We start from the raw sequence: 22,445 nt of genomic DNA, 5'->3' as shown, positions 1-22,445 counted from the left end.
ATATTTACCTAAATTACACATTTTGTTTGTGTTACAGGGGTATTGATGAAGACAGAAAAATGACACATATGAATTTCCCCTCTTGTTGGCATTTCCCTGAAATCTCTCAGCTAGGGCTGATAACCTCTCAAAAGGAATGAAAATAACACCCCTCCACAAAGTATCCTTAGCGCCTTCTACACCTCACAGATCTGACTAGCAGATAAAAGGGTTATCAGCACTTCTATAGCATGAAAAGGACACTTTTTTTTTTTAAGTCCGCAAACGTGCAACTATAACGAAAAAACCCGTAAGTGTTCACAAAAAAAGTGCAAGTGCAAAACACCACACGAAAAAGTGCACTTAGGGGTGTGCTGTGTCCTACCCCTAAAGGGGCTTGGACCGCTTACCCTGATCCCCCGAGGCACGAAGCTCCTGACGGGGACAAGGTTCCCAATTGGTCCTCCTGGCCAAAAGGCCTGGTGGACCACCATTCCCTATGCCCAGCCGAAGCCGGACATCCAGTACTAGGCAAGGGGACTCTCCCGAAGAAGAGTCCCCTAGGGATCAGGGGAGGAAGGAACCGTATGGCCACACATCCTCCCCCTAGACTTCAGGGTAGGCCCGAGGACCCACACCCTCCATCCGTGAAAAACACACACATAAGAGCAAAAAAAGTGACAAACGTGGGAGTGCATTTTAAATAAAGATAAAGAAAAAATAAAAAAGTGGTTCCGTGCCGAATTGTGCACAGACCAGGCCCTGAGGCCTGTAGCAAAAATTGCCCTGGTCCTAGCCAAAAGGCCTGGTCCTTAGGGCGCTGTGCAAAAAGAAGTGAAAAACAGTGGCCATGTGTCATCTTCACACCGTGGGGTCCCACACCCAAGTGTTACTAGTGACACCCCTGAGAGCGTCTTCCCCAGGGGGCACTGAGTTTGCGGACTTTTTGCGTCCCCAGCCCCAGGCCAGACCAAGGTAGATCCGTCCGAATCAGGAGGTACTGGGTCTTTCCAGCTTCACCAGAGGAATTACTCCCAAGGCCCCAGAGCTCATCATGGCGCTCCCTGGTTTCTGTCCCTCCGGTTCAGCCTTCCGGACCCCCATCATACCAGTGAGGGTACTATACAACAACCATCACCGCAAAGCTAGAATGGTCGGGAGCACCCTCACTGGACACTGATAAGAACAGATACTACACTTGATCTTAGCCAAAAGGCCGAGAAGCATGAAAAGGACACTTACACTGTCACAGGCAAATAATTATTTGATTGGCTCTCTAGGTTTCCAGTCTCTGTCTCTCTCACTGGCTGACAGTGCTCCAGAGCTCAAGTTAGGTAGACTCTACCCTCCTGTGCACAAGTTTAGTTGTAGCAACACTTAAGGGCCTGTAGGGATCAGAGGGGTAAACAGGTGGCTGGGAGGGGATCAGAGGGGTAAACAGGTTCATTCAACCTAAAATCCGCTTTATTCAGCACGAAACACAACATAGTATCAACCACTTCCTCAGGAGGTTTTTTTTTTGGGGGGGGAGGTTCCCAAGCCAATGAGCTTTTGTTCACACAAGTCCCAAAATATGGGGCAGTCTTGCCCAATTAGCAAGTCATGAGGCAACCCCAGGATCACTCCAACTCTTAATGAAGCAATTCCTGCTGATGTAGAGTTACGCGTACATTGCATAGTCTTTGACAGCCATGTACCGAGACCACTCCAATCTTTTCCCCAGGTATCAGCTTTCCCTGCAACCTGTCAGATTGAAGCAGGATAATGCCCCTCCCTGAGTCAAGGAGTGCTACAACCTCTTGACCATTAACCTGCACCACACACACTCAAGCGGACGGAGATTATTTATAGTAATAATGGCAAAAGCATATGTGTCATATTTCATTCCATGACCCAGATAGTGGAAGGACCAACAGTGAACCTCACAGGGTTCCTTTTTCCCCTGCCGACACTCAGGCAGGTTTGAGGCTGGGGTGCTTCTGGTGGGAGGATCATGATAATGAACAGACACTATGCATTCAACAGGTGCCATGTTGATGTTGGAACATGCCTCCTTGGTCTGGTTGCAGAAGGGTGCTCACATAATTTTTCTACACAGCTGTACCATTCTACTATGGCAGCCATATCATCCAGGGACTGGGGCTCTGACTGAGGCGCCTATTGGTGCAGGTCCTTGGGAAGACCATGCAAAAATCGGTCTAGAGCAACTCGCTTCACAATCTTAGTGGGTGTCACATCCTCAGGTTTTAGCCACAATCTTAGTGGGTGTCACTTCCTCAGGTTTCAGCCAATCCTGGAATAGGTACATTAGATGATACAACTGCGCACGGGCAGGCTTAGCCTTATCAAAGCCCCAGCCATGAACTCAACTCGCTCTCAAAGCAGCAGTCACCCCCTTCCTGGCTAGTATTCCCATCTTTTAGCAGTTTATAGTCCAGTGCTGAGGCCAAATCGCAATATGCCTGTTGAGGATCTGCAGTCAGGAAGAGGGCCAGCACATCCACCTAGTCTTTCTGAGGCAGACCTTCCCTTGTTGCAATCTGCTCAAACGTTGTCAAAAAAGTTTCAACATTATTTGTGGCCATCATCTTTTTCAAGGTCCACTGCACAGCCTTCAACGGTTCACACTGGAGCCATTTCCAATCCTTTCAGCCTGCTGGGTTGCTGCCTTCTGGAAACCCGCTATCTGTTCAACCAGTCTCTTGTTTAGTTGCGACTCTCTGTGCCAAGACCTGCCCTGGAGGGCCTGTGCCTGCGTATTATCCAGTATTAGTTGCTTAATCAATTCTTCCATTGCCTTTTCAGATATTTTTATAGCCCATGCAGCTTTAACCCAGGACATGGGATTGGCTTACACCCCTCAAACTGCCAGAGACCTCCACCAATTGTAGGGATCAGAGGGGTAAACAAGCTGCTGGGAAACAGTTCATTCAACTTAAAATTTGCTTTGTTCAGCATGAATTGGAAAAACAATGACAGGCTTGTCCTCAAATTCAGTTCCCACACACACAGTAGGTAGAACTTCCTTTCAGCACAACACTGGCTTACAGGGTTCTAGCTACAGTAGATGCAATAGAGTCTCTTTTACAGGCCAGCTCACCCAGCAGGTCAAAGTCCACCTATGGTGACTTCCAGACCACATTCAGGTTTCCTCACTACTGATAGTATAACAGCCTCTCTGACCAGCTGATTAATAAACAGGTCTGAAGGGAAAGTCCCTGCCCTCTACAATTAACCCTCTCTTACGCCTGTTGCAGGCTGACTCTCTGCAGGCCCTAAAAGGGCCATACATTTGTAACTCTACAAATTCAGCAAGCCAAATGTAAAAGGCTACTTTAGATGCCTATGAGGTGCTACACATATGCTTGTCTTTAACAAATAGATATAATGAAACAAAAAGACATGAGAAATTGTTAGCGCTTGATTACACCTGCGTTGGTCTCTGCAAAGTGATCCACAGTGGATCACTTTTCACAGAGTGGCACAAGAGCAGCTGACAGGTATTCAGAAGGCAACAGTATTGACTCCTGAATGCCTGTTGTTTGAATGGGGATATTGCAAAGCAACAGCAAGTCTAGCATTTGGCTCATGGTTGTGGTGCAGCCCCATTCACTTAGATGGGTTGCATTCAGTGGCAGTATTATCTGCTGAACATGGGGTCACAGTCCCACTATGTCACTGATTGCTACCATTACTAGTATAAAAAAAAAAAAATTCCAGTATATATACCATCGTTTATAGACACTATACCTTTCATGCAAACCAATTAATATATGCTCATTGGGATTTTTTTTTTACCAACATGTAGCAGAATACATTTTGGCCTAAACTTATGAAGATTTTTTATTGGATATGTATAATATCAGAAAGTAAAAAATATTGTTTTTTAAAAAAAATGTTTTTTTGTTTATATAATAAAAAATAAAAACCCCGGTGATGATCAAATACCACCAAAAGAAAGCTCTATCGGTGTGAAAAATAAGGTTAAAAATTATTTTGGTTACACCATTGCATGACCACACAATTGTCAATTAAAGTAGCGCAGTGCCAAATAGCAAAAGATTGCCTGGTCATGAAGGGGGTAAAACCTTTCGGAGGTCAAGTGGTTAAAGGGGGCAGTAAAACCGTAGTTCAACCACATATTTTTACCATTGTTCCAATCGCAAAGGTAAACTAAGTAATAAATGTTACATAAATGAGATTCCACAAAGTATGTAGAATTCTACAAAATATATTCTTTCCATGACTAGATTTACATAACTGAAATTAGCATGCATATAATTTCCAAAACTACATTCAGGACAGAATAGTGATACAGGAGTCAGCAGGAGGAACCACAATACTTGGCAGTGACCAGATATTCAACAAACCCAGAAATGCTGAATACCAGCAATAGTTGGGGATCTGAAATACTTTCAATATTTGGACACCACTTGCAGGAAAGGTAAGTATTTATTTTTACAAAGTGGTTGTTGGTTGATTTGGAGCACTTAGTGACACGGTGCCTTTAAAGCTGATCACAGCTGATTTTCTTATTACAATGCAATAACATCTAGTTACACTTACTAGTACCTTTATCACTGCATTCATGCCCTCCAGAGGATTTACCCTCCTTCCTGACCAGGCCATTTTTTGCGTTACAGCGCTGCGTTACTTTAACTGGCAATTGCGCGGTCATGCAACACTTCACCCAAATGAAATTTACGCCCTTTTCCCCACAAATTGAGCTTTCTTTTGGTGGTATTTAATCGGCTGTGCATTGTTTATTTTTTGCGCTATAACAAAAAAAACTGACAATTTTGAGAAAAAAACTATATTTTTTGACTTTTTGCTATTAAACATGTCCAGTAAAAGATTTAAAAAATCTAATTTGTCATAAATTTAGGCCAAAATGTATTCTGATACATGTCTTTGCTAAAAAAAAATCCCAATATGTGTAAATTAATTGGTTTACATGAAAGTTATAGCGTTTACAAATGGCGGTATATATACACTGGGCTTTTTTTTTTTTTAATTTTTACTAGTAATGGTGGCGATCAGCGACTTATAGCGGGACTGCGGCAGGCATTTTGACACTGGGGGGAACTGGATTGATGTCACTGACATCCCCAGTGACACCAATACAGTGATCAGTGCTGATAACACTGACACTGTACTAATAGAACTGGGCAAGAAGGGGTTAACATGTAGGGCGATCAAGGGGTTAACTGTGTGTTGTGTGCCGTTTTACAATGTGTGGCTGTGTTTGTGCTTCGCTCCCCACCGTCGGAAATCCTTGGCAATCATCGGGCGCCGGCGAGTAATCTTCGTCCGTCCGGGACCTGGTGATTAATAGCTGAGACCGCGAATGACGGCACGGGTAGGGCGCGCGCACACCTCACGCACGTGTAGGCCGATCAAGGGGTTAACTGTGTGTTGTGTGCCATTTTACAATGTGTGGCTGTGTTTGTGCTTTGCTGTAAGCACACTGCTTTGCATGGCTGTGCTGTGCATAGCCATGCAAAGCAGTGTTCCAGAGCTGACAGGGAGGAGAACTGTTTTGTTTACTAACAGTTCTCCCCACCGTCGGAAATCCTTGGCAATAATCGGGCACCGGCGAGTAATCTTCGTCCGTCCAGGACCTGGTGATTAATAGCTGAGGCCGTGAATGATGGCACGGGTAGGGCGCACGCACACCTCACGCACGCCCCTAACCGGAAATGCAAAATCACGTATATATACGTGAGCACACATGTGAGGTACTCACGGAAAGGTCCCGGTCTGCTCTTTCGATCGTGACCTTTCTCGATCATGTGACCGGCTGTGACGTGACATCACGGCGGCCACATGACACTAAGCCACGCCCTGTCTCACCCACCTCCCGGCGCAGGAACTCCTCTTCACGCCGGGATGATCCAGCGTGAAGGGGTTAAACTTTATATACTTTAAAACTGAACATGTACAGAAAGTGAATCATTAAGCCTAGTTCCATATTTTGCTTCAAACATTCAGATTGCTAAACTCTTCATGATCTTTTTTGCATAGTTACCCGTAAATGTTTTTAATGTGATTTTGGAAATGATATTAAATGACAATCTGTTTTCAGAAAACTCATCAGCAAAAATGCATTTGTTTTTAAAGCAAAAGTGTCTATGTTGAAAAACAGTTGCATTTGTGGATTAATGGACAAAGTAATGTTGCAGGAAAGTACAATAAATGCTCTATTGTTTACTGCCCAGTAGGTGGCAGCAATATTCTTAACAATGAAAACACAGTTTGCAAGCTGGATCCATTGACTTGACTGTAAAGGAAAGAGAAGTTGATACACTATTCAGCTTTCATGTTGGCAGCCTTGCACAGGTCATGGCCTGAAATGTCAATGTGCTTTGTGAAATACATGCACTTCAAGCCTTTCATTAATGAGTAATTTAGCATTATAGTGGTATACTCCAGCCACACTCTATTTGTCTCTGTTAGATCCCTATATTGCTTCTCAACAAATGGCACCTCAAGGACATGAATTAGAGCCATTTTTCAGGTTAATCCCAACGTTGCATTTGCGGGTTGATGAAGTGTATTTCTGCTGTCAATCAATAATTTTGTACCCTACTAACTTTGGTTCACAGACCTCCAGCAGAAAGGCTGACAAGTTATTTCTTTTGCATTAGACATTATTAATTATTTAATTAATTAGTGTTCAGTAACTAGGGCATTATATAAAACGAAAAGAGAAAAATTAAAGCTTGATTGGAAAAAAAAATAATTGGTTTGTGTGCATTATGGAAAGATGTTTCAGAAATGTCATGCCTTTTAGACATTTATATTATGGGGTTTTGTTTTTTTTTGCTTTGAGCCTTAATAAAGAAAGAAAGGGAGGAAATCCATTGCTGGTCTCCTAGTCTTAACCCTGTGTTAGCAGCAAACAGATGATACGTAGGCAGCAGACATATGGCACACAATGAATAGGATTCTATATTTATTAAACCTTCTTAACTAAGCAGGTGTATGAGATCATTAACTGTGCACACCTGCTGAAATGAAACCTGGTGCCAGGTTACAGTAAATTGCCTTGTCAGCTAGGACAGGTATGTGAAACCTTCTCCTAGCATATTACTTGCAGTGGCCTTAGGAATAACACATGATTTAGAAAAGGCAATACATTTAAACTACCAACCATCGCACAGTTCCTGGGGGAGAAGCGAGCGCCCTCAATCTTTGTAGTGAATAATTTCATTTTCTCTAGTGAATTAGCACTATTTAGACCCATAGTCTCTCCTGGTTTCTGGTTTACTTTCAACCAGAGATTTAGGGAATGGAGAATAATGTATGCTAAGAAAGGAAAACTTGCTGGCAATTATTGAACACTGGTGTACTGTGTGTTCTATAGCAGTGGTCTCCAAACTGTGGCCTTTATCTGGCCCTTGGGGCACTATTCCTAACACTGACACTAAAAGTGGGGTATAATTCCCCCAACTGACACCAGCAATGCCCACTAATATCAATGATGGGGCCCTATTCCATCCACTAAGATCAATGATGAGCCAATATTCCTTCCAGTGATAGCAATGATGGGGCACTACCAGGGGCGGACTGACAACACATGGGGCCCCCGGGCAATAGGGGATCATGGGGCCCCTGTGTCCTTGCCCAAACTTAAAAAAGCCTAGGAAAAAGGTACCAGGGGCATCTCATGGGGCCCCCTACTGACCCCAGGCCCTCGGGCAGTGCCCGAGTTTCCAAATGGTCAGTCCACCCCTGGGCACTACTCCTCCTCCTACTGACCACAGGCACTATGCAACTGAACACCACACCCGAGACCTTGTTCACTCTCACTGATGTTGGACTTTTGACTTTTTTACCCCCCGCTAGCCACAATCCAGCCCCCAAAAAAGTCTGAAGGACAGTAAACTGGCCCTTTGTTTGGAAAGTTTGGAGTCCCCTGTTCTATAGCTTGGTCTTCTATACTAAAATATTGGCCATACCTGTAAAGTTTTTTCAGACAATGCAATGAGTATACAAATAAATCATTATTTTTGTGAGTGCAAATAACATTAGACAAAGTTGATTCCTTCAGTATATAGGTGCTAGACTGTAAAATTTGCATAACACTTAAAGTGATACTAAAGCCTTTTATTTTTTAAATAACAAACATGTCATACTTACCTGCTCTGTGCAGTGGTTTTGCACAGAGCAGGCCCGATCCTCCTCTTCTCAGGTCCTCCCCCCTGAGCAGTGCCCCCATAGCAAGCCACTTGCTGTGGGGGCACTGGTACATGCTCATCCCCGAGCCACGTTCTCTACATCCATAGGACACAGCAGAGCGAGGCTTGGCCTTGCCTCCATTCGCTCCTCACAAGCTGTGATTGACAGCAGCGGGATCCAATGGTTCTTGCTGCTGTGTCTTAGCCAATGAGGAGGGAGAGATCTGGGTAAGCCATGTCTCTTGTGCACATCACTGGACTGAGATTAGGCTCAGGTGAGTATTAGGGGGCCTGGGGGGGCGCTGCACACTTCATGCATACAATAAATGAAGCTAAAAAAAACCTTAAGCCTTTAGAACCACTTTAGACTTCTGTAATGCCCACAGAATTAACTGGGAGAAATACAATACATATTATTCATCTCTGTGTTGGGCCAAATATGATATAATTTCCATCCTTCACCAATTAAATTTTTTTTATCCCTCATTATAATGTGGAAATTATTTCACAGAAGCTTTGTTATAAAAAAAGGGTCATTGTAGGAGCTGTTCCATATTAAAAATAGTTGGCTACTAGTTTAAACATTTCCATGTAGTAATGTGAAGAAGTTTAGCACCCTCTAACTTCTTTGTGACCTGTACTCGTTGTCGCAAGTGAAACATGACATTGTTGTCCAAGCCCCCGGCAAGCAGTTAGATGTTAGAGAGGTTTAGACCCTTCCTTATTGCAGCACATGGGTTCTCTAACAAATGTCATTTTTGCTTAGCATGTCCTCTTAATGCTTTTGGTATTATTTCTGAATGATGCTCATCAATATTACTTTGATGTATGATGAATGCTGTTATCACACAGAAGTCTAGATACTGTAAGGCTTCGTTCACACTTGAAGCTCAAAGCTCAAAAACACTCAGCAAGAAAAATTCCATCCATTACAATAGCCCCTGTTCACATTTGAGCGTTTTGTCACCTGTAGCCTGTCGCTCAAAAAAATACTGAGCTATTTTTCAGGCAGATTTGAGTGTTTTTGTCGCCATAGACTTCAATAAAAAAAACTGTGAGAAATTAGCATTTTTGAGTGTTTTTTCAAGCATTTTCAGCTCAAACAACAGTCTCCCCCCCTTTCTAGCATCATTGCACACCTTCTAAACACATCTGGTGTTCAAAATGGAGGAGAAGCTGCTGGAAGCTGAGACCTTTATTGATCTAATTCATGGCCACCCCTGCATCTATGATCCCAGGGATCCCTATTAAGATTAAGGGGTGATATGATGTATAACTACATCAGTGGTTCATATAGTGAACTCGGTGTAGAGTTATTCACCCTGAGGTCATCCCAGAGGACAAAGGGGCACTCTTTATGTGTGGAAGAAAAGAAATGTGATCTCCAAACACGGAAAGGTTTCTTCACAGTGAGAGCTGTGAAAATGTGATATAGACTCCCCCAAAAGTTGGTTCTGGCCAGCTCAGTGCTTTAAAAAAGGCCTGGATTCTTTCTTGGATACACAGAATATAACTGGATACTAACATTTATAAGTAAAGTTGAATATCCGATTGCCTCTCGGGGGATCAGGAAGGAATTTTTTCCCAGCAGGAGCAAATTGGATCATGCTTTGCTGGGTTTTTTTGCCTTCCTCTGGATCAACTGTGGGTATAGGATTATAACTTTTTTTTTTTTAATGGTTGAACTGGATGGACTTTTGTCTTTTTTTCAGCCAGACTAACTATGTAACTATTACAGGAGCTGGGCAAGAACCACCAGCGCCTGGAGAGAAGTTGGAAGAAGCTTGCTACCACACTGGAACAGCTATACTGCTCTTCAGATCAAAGAAAAAAGGTACAGAACTTCTGTGTACAGCAGCCATGTGCTTGTTTTCCTGTTGTGTGTACCTAGGACTTTTCTGCAGCGTTTCTTGCAGGTATGATTTCCTCTGTTTTTAACATAATATCTTGCTCTAGAACGTTTGTGGAAACTTGCAGCTCTATTCTTTTCCACAAGTGTGATCCAGCCATGTGATCAGTCTTCTCCACCCATGTAAAACCTGCCTAGGAGTTTTCTGCAACATTTTAGCTGCATGTTTTCCAGAAAGCAGAGAAAAGTTATGTACCTACACACTGTGTTCATCCTCATCTTATGTCACAAGTAAACAGGTTTTCATTGGACACATACAGTTGCAAGAAAAAGTATGTGAACCCCTTGGGATTACGTGGAGTTTTGCATGAATTGGACATAAAATGTGCTCTGAAAATCATCTAAGTCACAACAATAGAAGAACACAGTCTGCTGAACATAATACTACACAAACATTAGATGTTGCCATGGTTTAATTGCACATAACATGTAAACATTCACAGTGCAGGGAGGAAAAAGTATGTTAGGCCCTAGCTTAATGACTTCTCCCAGAGCTAATTGGAGCCAGGAGTGAGCCAACCTTGACTCCAATCAGTGTGATGATATTGGATGTGTTGCTGACAGCTGTCCTGCCCTTAAAAAACACACACCTGTTTTAGGTTTACTGTTTTCAAGAAGCACTGTCTGATGTGAACCATGCCTCGCAGAAAAGAGCTCTCAGAAGACCTACGATCAAGAATTGTTGACTTGCATGAAGCTGGAAAGGGTTACAAAAGTATCTCCAAAAGCCTTGATGTTCATGTGTCCACGGTAAGACAGACTGTCTACAAATGGAGAAAGTTTAGCACTGTTGCTACTCTCCCTAGGCGTGGTCATCCTGTAAAAATGACTGCAAGAGCACAGCGCAGAATGCTGCATGAGGTAAAGAAGAATCCCAGAGTGTCAGCTAAAGACCTACAGAAATCTCTGGCACATGCTAACATTTTTGTTGTCACATCTACAATAAGGAAAACATTAAACAAGAATGGAGTACATGGGAGGACACCACGGAGGAAGCCATTGCTGTCCAAAAAGAATATTGCAGCACGTTTGAAGTTTGCAAAAGAGCACCTGGATGTTCCACAGCACCACTGGCAAAATATACTGTGGACAGATGAAACCAAGATTGAGTTGTTTGGGAAGAACACACAACACTATGTGTGGAGAAAAAAAGGCACAGCACACCAACATCAAAACCTCATCTCCACTGTAAAACATGGCGGAGGGAGCATCATGGTTTGGAGCTGCTTTGCTGCCTCAAGGCCTGGACGGATTGTTGTCATTGATGGGAAAATGAATTCCAGAGTTTATCAAGACATTTTGCAGGAAAACGTATGACCATCTGTCCGCCAACTGAAGCTCCGCAGAGGATGGGTGATGCAACAGGACAATGACCCAAAGCATACAAGTAATTCAACAAAACAATGGCTGCAACAGCACAGAATACACCTTCTGGAGTGGCCCAGTCAGAGTCCTGACCTCAACCCGATTGAAATGCTGTGGCATGACCTTAAGAGAGCGATTCACACCAGACATCCCAAGAATATTGCTACACTGAAACAGTTTTGTGAAGAGGAGTGGTCCAAAATTACTCCAGATTATTGTGCAGGTCTGATCTGCAACTACAGGAAACGTTTGGTTGAGGTTATTGCTGCCAAAGTAGGGTCAACCAGTTATTAAGTCCAAAGGTTCACATACTTTTTCCTCCCTGCACTGTGAATGTTTACATGTTATGTGCAATTAAACCATGGCAACATCTAATGTTTGTGTAGTATTATGTTCAGCAGACTGTGTTCTTCTATTGTTGTGACTTAGATGACATTCAGAGCACATTTTATGCCCAATTCATGCAAAACTCCATGTAATCCCAAGGGGTTCGCATACTTTTTCTTGCAACTGTATACACATGTTTCTATTGGCCACATCAAAAATGCCTACATGAAAAAAGCCTGATATATTTGAAAAAGAGAGTGCTAAAACACACCTGAAAAAAAAATGATTAGAAAATGCCTGAAAATGCTCAGCTCAAGTGTGAATGTAGCCTAAGGCCTTGTTCATACGGGCGTATTACAGGGTCCACCCATGTGAGGGCTGCGTTTGCCCACATGATGACACACCGGCAGGGGATCATGGGGCCCCTGTGTCCTTGCCCACACTCAAACCACACCCAAAAAGCCTATGAAAGATACCAGGGGCATCTCATGGGGCCCCCTACTGACCCCGGGCTCTCGGGCAGTGCCCCTGGTACCTTTTTCATAGGCTTTTTTGAGTTTGGGCAAGGACACAGGGGCCCCATGATCCCCTATTGCCCGGGGGCCCCATGAGTTGTCAGTCCGCCCCTGGTGCCGCCTATCAGTGACATTTATGAGTGCTGCCTGTCAGTGCCCATCAGCGATACCTGTCAATGCCCATCAGTGCCTCCTCATCATTGCCGCCTATCAGTGCCCATCAGTGCAGCCTATCAGTACCCATCACTGCAGCCTCATTAGTGCACATCAGTGAAGGAGAAAAATTACTTATTTACAAAATTTTATAACAGAGACTAAGATAAAAAAATATTTTTTTCAAAATTTTTAGACTTTTTTAGTTTGTTTAGCAAAAAATAAAAACCCAGTGGTGATTAAATACCACCAAAAGAAAGCTCTATCTGTCTAAAAAAAAAGATAAAAATTTTGTTTGGGTACAGTGTTGCATAACCGCACAATTGTCATTCAAAGTGCAACAGCGCTGAAAGCTGAAAATTGGCTTGGGTAGGAAGGGGGTAAAAGTGCCCGGTAGGCAAGTGGTTAAGGTACACCCATAGCGTTGTCAAAGTCATTGCTCTATTTAGACGATTGTAACCAGATCAGATATTTATCCCCATATCTATGTGCATTAGCAGACCTTCACAGATATCATAATTTCAGATAAAAATAGCAGTTTTTGTCCAGGTAACAGTCACTATTCTGAGGAAATTGGTGCAGGGGTGTTTTTCCGATCTCCTTCCTCCATAACCATAAACGCAGGATACAAATGTTTATAGAACTGTCTTTGGAAAGATCTTCCAGTAATCTGATCATACATCCAATCACCTTATCTATGGATAAATGTAGCTCAAATGAAAATTGTGGCCACGTGATACCATTAATAAATACTTCAAGAGTTGCATGACATTGCACCAGTGTTGCACATACTATTAGGGGGGAGGTTTACTAACACTGGTGAACTCAGAATCTGGTGCAGCTCTGAAAGGTAGCCAATCAGCTTCTAACTTCAGCTTGTTCAATTAAAGTGTTACTAAACCCACAACAGTAAAATCAGTCTGTATATGCATTAAAGTATGCTTGTTATACTCACTATAGAACCTAAGGGGTTAATCCTCCACATTGTGTAAAAAGACTGTTTGATCCTGTCTTCTCTGATCATCCCCTTCTTTTACTGTCCCCAATCCATCTGCTGATAGTACAGAGCTTTAGGAGTCACTCTGCACATACTCAGTTTAGTGTGTATTGCTAGAGAGTTTTTTTTCAAGGGTGCATGTGATCAGCACAGGGCCAATCAGCACTGTCCAGACAAAGAGTCAGGGGTCATGCAGCCTCATAGGACAGTCAGAGCAGAATGAAAACTCCTCCTACAAGCTTTAACCAGTGCTCAGCTGGACACTGATAGAAGTCACAAGACTGTTCTAACTGCTGATGAGAAAAAGTATTTAACAATTTATATTTACTACAATAATTGCATTTTCATGTAGTGTGTACTGTAGATGATCAGATATAGTAAATGCAGGGTCCTGGGTTTAGTAACACTTTTAGCTTTGACAATAAAACCTGGAAGCTGGTTGGTTTCTATGCAGAGGGGCACCAGACTGTACTCCCTCTAGGTGTTACTAACATAATTCATTTACATATTACATCAATAGGTGCAAAAATTAGTGGTATGCAAATGTTAAATAAATAAAGCACTGTAAACTACTCTTTAACAGTGGATATTTTCAATATACAAATATTATCTCTTTTAAATGTCATCCAGCAGTAGTCATCAAAGACATATAAATGCATAAAATGCACATTAAACATGTATTAAAAAAGCCATGATGACTGAACAGAGCCTTATAGAGTCCGTGATTAAAGCAAATATCTAATCAAAGTGTTCTAGTAACTGCAATCAAAGCTAGCTATATTATGGATTCCTATAGTGCAGCAATTACCAGGAATTCTGCATCTTTAAGTTCTTACAGAATGTGTCTAAAAGAAACTGAATGAATAGTTGTTACAGGACTAAAAAACTTGGTACTGGTAAGAACACAATTCACATATGCTAGTGTGGATTAGCACAAATCTAAATCGTCTATCACATCCAAAAACAAATATTAAAGGTATTGAACAGTCATGCTAAAGCTTTAAAAATCATCTTTACAATAATCTCCTTATATATACTTAATATATGTTCTAAAATGTATTAATAAAAGCTCTGGCAATAGAATTGGAGATGAAGTGTTTTTTATTTCTCTATGCAAATTGCATGATGTCTGAGAACCAAAGCAAACTGGTTCTAAAAGCTTGCATGTTTCATAACTTAGGTCAACTAATAAAGGGTATAACTTAACCACTTGCCGACCGGGCTCTTTTACCCCCTTCCTGCCTAGGCAAATTTTCAGCTTTCAGCACTGTCACACTTTGAATGACAATTGCTCGGTCATGCAACACTGTACCCATATTACATTTTCATCATTTTTTTCACACAAATAGAGCTTTCTTTTGGTGGTATTTAATCACCACTGGGGTTTTTTTTGCACTATAAACAAAAAAAGAGCAAAAAATGTGGAAAAAAGTTTTTCTTTGTTTCTATTATAAAATTTGAAACAGGTAATTTTTCTCCTTCACTGATGTGTGTTGATGAGGCTGCACTGATGGGTAGCACTGATGAGCACTTATAGGTGGCTCTGATGGGCACTGATGAGGTGGCATGGATAGGCAGCACTGGTGGGCACTGATGAGGTGGCACTGATGAGGCGGCACTGGTGGGCATTGATGAGGAGGCACTGATGCTGCTGCACTGATATGCAGCAATGATGGACACTGACTGGTGGCACTGATGGGAACTGATAGGCGACACTGATGGGCACAACTGCTTGGCGGCACTGCTAGGCAGCACTGATGGGTGGCACTGCTGGGTGGCACTGCTGAGCACTGATGGGTGGCACAGCTGGGCACTGATTATCATGGCACTAACTGTATTTACTTTGTGATCTGCTGTGTCATTGGACACAATTATCACATGGTAAAAGGCCACTGTAATTGGACTTTTACCTCATCATGTGATCAGCTATGTCCGGGTACAATCTGCTAGGGGGCGCACGGGGGGCGCGTTCTGGGAGGACATCATATGACGCCCTCCCAGAGCTGCACAACCACTCTGTAGCCGTCTTTCGGCTATAGCACGGTTGTGAAAGCGCTTTGCATTAATTGATGGCTACCATGGTACCAGACCCTGCTACTGTTAATTCTTTTAAATTGTGACCCTTAAAAAAAACTAACCGAATTCTGATTGGCAGCTTTGATATCCTTGATATCCTTGGATATCCTTGATATCCTTGGAAAGCCGACCATACATTGACTGAAATTTGGCAGGTTCAACAGGGAGCAGCCAAGATTCGATCCATCTATGGGCAGGCTGATTGTACCTGCTCCATCAATCGACTTGTGTCCATCAAAGTTGACCCATCGATTGACTTGTGTACAACCAGCCTGTTGGACTTTTTACATACGATTACTGCTAATGGCTATAGAAGCTAGCAGTAATCAATGTGTCCTGCGGGCCCAGGAAGGCTCTGTGTGCCCCCCCTTCCTGGCTGGCAGAACTTAATAGCACTGTGGGAGGCAATTTCCCCATTATGTTAATGGCGGAATCAAGTGATTTTCTTTCCTTCCTGGAAGGCAAGAAAATTAAGTAATCTATGGGCTGCTTAACATAGTGGGGAAGTGTGTGTGTGGCTCCTTTAGTATCATTACCAGTTCTGGTAACCTATTACAGCTAGAGGCACTCAATTGTTAATTTAATAGGACCCCCCCCCCCCTCCAGGAAAGCAGGGCTAACCCAATTTTTTGCACTTTTAATATAAGAGTAAATAAGCCACATTTCACTCAATTAATTCACACAATCAATTAGGAGACAGACAAACACGAGTGACCCAGCATACGCCTTGATCTATCCAAACAAGTTAGTCCATCACCAGCATTAATATATTTGGACAGTCTACATTGGGATTTTAGCAGCAATTTTATAAATGTTTAAACTGAACTATTAAACAAAATAAAAAGAAATTTAAACCATTTGATCGTGTCCATATGATCTTAAATGCATGCTTACATTGATCCAGTTGGTCCAATGTATGTATGCATTTCTCATTCCTGAGGGACATCTGTAAAAGCTGACACTGAGGAAGAGGCAAGTCCTCAAAACGCGTCAGCCTGTTGGAGGTCCTGAGTTCCCATTACGGACAGACACGCAGTGTGGATTCTCTCACGATGTACCTTTGACTCTATTGTCATTTTGTGAGTACAATACCTACTTTTATCATTAATAAATACATTTTTAAAGGTAATGCTCTAGGCCGGTGCACCCACTGTTTGTTTTTATCTCTACTCAGTATATGTGGACTTCCGCGGTCTTTTGAGGTCAGCAGGGCATGTATATCCCAAGAAACTTGCGATGTGGTCATATCCATACAGAGTCCATCCCTAAGCGCAGGAGTATCTGGGTTTGCCATTTTTTTCACTGTAGTAGTTGGTGCTACTACAGTGATCTCTACTATCTTTCAGGTTCTTTGCCAAGAGGCTGTCTCACTGCACACTGACTAGAGGGCATAGCTCGCTTAGCACTGCTGCCATTCACAGTATGCCTTGTATGTTTTATATTTTTATTTCAGGTACTTATATAGTGCCGTAAATTTACACAGCACTTTACATATATATTGTACATTCACATCAGTCCTTAACCCTCAAGGGGAGTACAATCTAAGGTCCCTAACTCACATTCATACATACACATACTAGGGCCAAATTAGACAGGATCCAATTCACCTACCAGCATGTCTTTGGAGTGTGGGAGGAAACTGGAGGAAACCCACGCAAGCACAGAGAGAACATGCAAACTCCAGGCTGGTGGTGCCATGGTTGGGATTCAAACCATCGACCCTAGTACTGCCAGGCGGAAGTGCTAACCATTTAGCCACTGTGTTTTCAGTGAATGCAAGATGTTCTCTGATTTGATAAGGTAAAGATCATGACATCACCCCCCCTCCTCTCCAACTTGGCCAATCAGAGAATGCCTTATATTAATAAAAATACAAGGAGCTTGCTGAATGGCAGTCAGATAGCACAGGGCCCAGAAGTGTTGATCACCTGTCTACTACATTGATTGTCCCCTTCCACAACTGTCCCTTCATGAATAAGATACGAATACAAACATTGGTCTATACCTGGAGTTCAGATTTAACAGCACATGAGCATTTCATTAAAATATTGCATTTTAATTAAACCATATAATAAAATTCTAATGTTCTATCTAATGAAGAAAGTAATTTTTGTTGTTTATAAAAAATGCTATCAAAGCAACCTTAACAACATTAGGTGTCAACAAAGCTTTACAAGTGTGAGTTCAATACAGCATTTCATTTGTATCCACCTGTGTAAATAGCATAACCTGCCTGAAAGTCATACATATCCTGCAACAGCCTTGTAGGTAATTTAGGTCAGTCATTTTAGCTGTGCTTATTGAAGTGGCAGCATCTAGCAGTGACACCTGCTAAAGGTAGCCTAAGGGAAGGTACACAGAGAATAATACATTTCCTTGCTTCATAGTAACAAAATATACTGTTCAGTCTTTCCTAAACAAATTAACCACGCGTTATTCATGTATGCCACACACCTCTGCAATGAAAGTGATATCAGTCAACATTTTGTCACATTTCAGGACTGACATATTTGTTTAAAGGAGCACTTCAGGCCAAAGTTCTGCACTAAATGGCAAAGCAGAAAACTACTGAACTACTTTTTTTGTGGGATGAATAAAGAATGCTCAAAACAAAAGAGGTCTCAAACAAAAGATTGCATCACCGCACACTATACAATTTCTAAAGTAACAATTTATAAGCAGCAAAAATATTAAATGGCAGCTATATACCGACACTACCCCTTAAGGCGGTATTAACCACTTGCCTACCGGGCACCTATACCCCCTTCGTGCCCAGGCCAATTTTCAGCTTTCAGCGCTGTCGCACTTTGAATGGCAATTGTGAGGTCATGCAACATTGTACCCATATTCAATTTTAATATTTTTTTTTTCAAACAAATAGAGCGTTCTTTTGGTGGTATTTAATCGGCACTGGGTTTTTTTCATTTTTTTGCAATATACTGTAAACAAAAAAAGAGCAAAAAAAAGGCTGCACTGATAGGCAGTACTGATGGGCACTCACAGGCAGCGCTGATGGGCACTGATGGGCACTGATAGGCTGCACTGATGAGGCAGCACTGGTGGGCATTGATGATGAGGCACTGATGATGCTGCACTGATAGGCGGCACTGATGGGTGACACTGATGGGCAGCATTGACTGACGGCACTGACTGACAGCACTGACTGATGCCACTGACTGGCATCACTGATGGGCACTGATGGGTGCAACTGCTGGGCAGCACTGCTGGGTGGCACTGATGGGTGGCACTGCTAGGCACTGGTGCAAGGCACTTCTGGGCACTGGCGGGTGGCACTGCTGGACGGCACTGCAGGGCACTGATCATCAGTGCTCTGATGATCAGTGCCGATCTGCTCTGTGACAGCTGCCGGTTATCTGCAGTACTTTCCTTACGCTGTGACAGTGTGAGGAAAGTGCTGCCGATAACTGGCAACTGTATTTACTCCTTTCATTAGAAACAGCTGATCATGTGGTAAAAGGCCACTGTGATTGGCCTTTTACCTCACCACTTGACCAGCTGTGTCCATAGGACACAGCGATCACAAAGATCACCAGGTGCGCACCACTGGGGGAGCGCAGAAGGGCACGTTCTGGGAGGATGTCATAAGACGCCCTCCCAGAACTGGATAACTGTGCTGTAGCCATCATTCAGCTATAGCATGGTTACCAAGTGGTTAAACCCAAAATTTAATATATTGCAGCTTACCAATCATTAGATGTGGTGAATGCATCATTTTTCTTTTTTCCCCTGTTTTCACCTAGTGATATGGCCAGTAACACATTTCCTGTATTAAGGTGCCCCCTCTCTGGATGAGGGAGCAAAGGGGGCACCTTTGGACAGCAGCATCATCACTTTGGTGGGAGGGGAGTGATAGATGTACTAGCAGATTTAGATATACTAATAAGCTGAACCCCAGTTAACTAGTTTAAAGCAGTTACAGTTTTTTAACTTTTGGGATAAAGATTTTACATAAATAAATAAAAGCTGACAATTGTAAGCACCCCTTTCAGTGGTAAATGGTATGTCTCAATCCTCTAATTGCTATATCTACAAGATAGCTTGCCCTGTTGAAAAACAACAGACTTACTGGTTAAATCTCCAAGTAAAAAAACTCTAAAAAAAAAAGAAAACAAAACTAATGCTGCCACCACATCTAAGAATTGGTAAGCTGTGATATAGTAAAATTTTTTGTGAGGAGGTTAATACCAGAGTGAATACTGCTTTAACTACCCCCACAACAACTAGACATCCCATTTCAAATCAATCATTTACCACAATTAGTAAAAATATCCTGCTATCTACAAGATTATGTAGTGGAATGTATTTCTTCTCTCCATTGGTTAGACTTAGATCCTTGAAGTAATTATACTTATCAAAATAAACACGTTATTTGTAACCCCCCAAAAAATCTCATTTTAAACAGTACTAATGCTAAACATACTGTGTCCTGCAGAATAACAGATTTTGTAGAAGAAAATTGTGTGAGACAACATACAAGCTAATATAAATCACAATGAAAAGCCAAATAAAAACCTTTTTCTCTTCAAATAGGACAAGAAATGTGGGAAGCATTAGTAATACAATAAAAATGAACTAAGATTTGATGAGAGAGGAGTCCAATGCATGGCCCTATGTGTATCATAGTAATGACTGCTGATTTCTTCGTAGCTACTGAGAAAAATTAATTTTTTTGTGGCAGAAAATGAAGCTTGTCTCACTGAACAACCACTTCCTTTAGCTTTTGTACAACAAAATAGTCATTGTGTAAAATGCAATTTCACCCAACAATAAACCATCTTGATCAGCAATTACAGACTGCTAGATTTATCCTCCAAGTTTTAAAAATGTTATTCTTTAATTCGTAGAACTACTGCAGTTTAAAATTTTAAATAATGCAAGCATTCTAATACCTACAAATTAAAAATTACATTCAGCAAAGGATAGAAAGTGTTTCACTTCCATTGAACTGAAATGCATTAATGACTCAGACATCATTTCATTTTACAATACTATAACCAATAGCTCACCATCAACTACTTAGAATTATGTTAGTAAATGGAAACAAAATCTGGGTGTGCATATGGCAGAAGTGTGGAATACAACTAACATACATTCACAATACATGCCCTGGAATAAAAATTACAAACTTTAGCATTTAGTACACATTTTTCTTAAATTGTTCCAAACTATTTACCCAAGAGTTTTAGAGGTTGTTAAAATGCTGGCCCTTTTCCCACATTTGGTGAACTTGTCCAATAGCTAAAACACTCTAGGTTAGATATCAAATGGTGCAATCAATTCTTGAGTGACCTTTGTGCAAACATTCTAGCGAAACACTGCTAAATGAAATAAAGAAAGAAAGAATTACACATCAACCTAAACTGAGTATACATATTTTTAGGGCAACCAAAAAAGTAATAGGCAAATCATTTAACACAACTACTATGCAGTGTGTAGATGTGTATCTTGGATGATGATAAATATAAAATTAAATAGTACCATACCTAAATGTATTCAATTACAAACCATGATTTAAATATTACGTATCTCCTAATTTACAGTATCTCACAGAAGTGAGTACACCCCTCACATTTTTGTAAATATTTTATTATATCTTTTCATGTGACAACACTGAAGAAATGACACTTTGCTACAATGTAAAGTAGTGAGTGTACAGCTTGTATAACAGTGTAAATTTGCTGTCCCCTCAAAATAACTCAACACACAGTCATTAATGTCTAAACCGCTGGCAACAAAAGTGAGTACACTCCCTAAGTGAAAATGTCCAAATTGGGCCCAAAGTGTCAATATTTTGTGTGGCCACCATTATTTACAGCACTGCCTTAACCCTCTTGGGCATGGAGTTCACCCGAGCTTCACAGGTTGCCACTGGAGTCCTCTTCCACTCCTCCATGACGACATCACAGAGCTGGTGGATGTTAGAGACCTTGCGCTCATCCACCTTCCATTTGAGGATGTCCCACAGATGCTCAATAGGGTTTAGGTCAGGAGACATGCTTGGTCAGTCCATCACCTTTACCCTCAGCTTCTTTAGCAAGGCAGTGGTCGTCTGGAGGTGTATTTGGGGTCAATATCATGTTGGAATACTGCCCTGCGGCCGAGTCTCTGAAGGGAGGGAATCATGCTCTGCTCCAGTATGTCACAGTACATGTTGGCATTCATGGTTCCCTCAATGAACTGTAGCTCCCCAGTGCCGGCAGCACTCATGCACCCCCAGACCATGACACTCCCACCACCATGCTTGGCTGTAGGCAAGACACACGTGTCTTTGAACTCCTCACCTGGTTGCTGCCACACACGCTTGACACCATCTGAACCAAATAAGTTTATCTTGGTCTCATCAGACCACATGACATGGTTCCAGTAATCCGTGTCCTTAGTCTGCTTGTCTTCAGCAAACTGTTTGAAGGCTTCTTGTGCATCATCTTTAGAAGAGGCTTCCTTCAGGGACGACAGTGATGCAGACTATTTTGATGCAGCGTGCGGCGTATGACCTGAGCACTGACAGGCTGACCCCCCACCCCTTCAACCTCTGCAGCAATGCTGGCAGCACTTACATCTATTTTACAAAGACAACCTCTGGATATGATACTGAGCACGTGCACTCAATTTCTTTGGTCGACCATGGCGAGGCCTGTTCTGAGTGGAACCTATCCTGTTAAACCACTGAATGGTCTTGACCACCATGTTACAGCTCAGTTTTAGAGTCTTGGCAATCTTCTTATAGCCTAGGCCATCTTTGGTTGTCCTGTTGTCATCTTCCCACCTGATATTTTTCAATCTGAAAATTAAAAAAGCCGGGTGAGAAATTGTCTTCTGAACAGCCGTACCATCCATTCAGATGCAGCCAACATCTGAGCCACAGGCTGGCAGAATACAATAACCAGCAGGAAAAAATCCTCCATCCATGCCGTTTAGTCTGG

General features: G+C 42.1%; 1 pseudogene; it reads right to left on the bottom strand.

Moving 5' to 3' along the window:
• Positions 1–1,091: 1,091 nt before the first annotated feature.
• LOC149467990 (U2 spliceosomal RNA) lies at positions 1,092–1,207 on the bottom strand (annotated as a pseudogene).
• Between the last annotated feature and the right edge of the window lie 21,238 nt (positions 1,208–22,445).

This window comes from Staurois parvus, unplaced genomic scaffold (assembly GCF_062004578.1).
Source record: "Staurois parvus isolate SC_StPar_1 unplaced genomic scaffold, SC_StPar_1.0 ptg000096l, whole genome shotgun sequence".
NCBI lineage: Eukaryota > Metazoa > Chordata > Amphibia > Anura > Ranidae > Staurois > Staurois parvus.
This window is presented reverse-complemented; position numbering and strand designations above follow the sequence as displayed.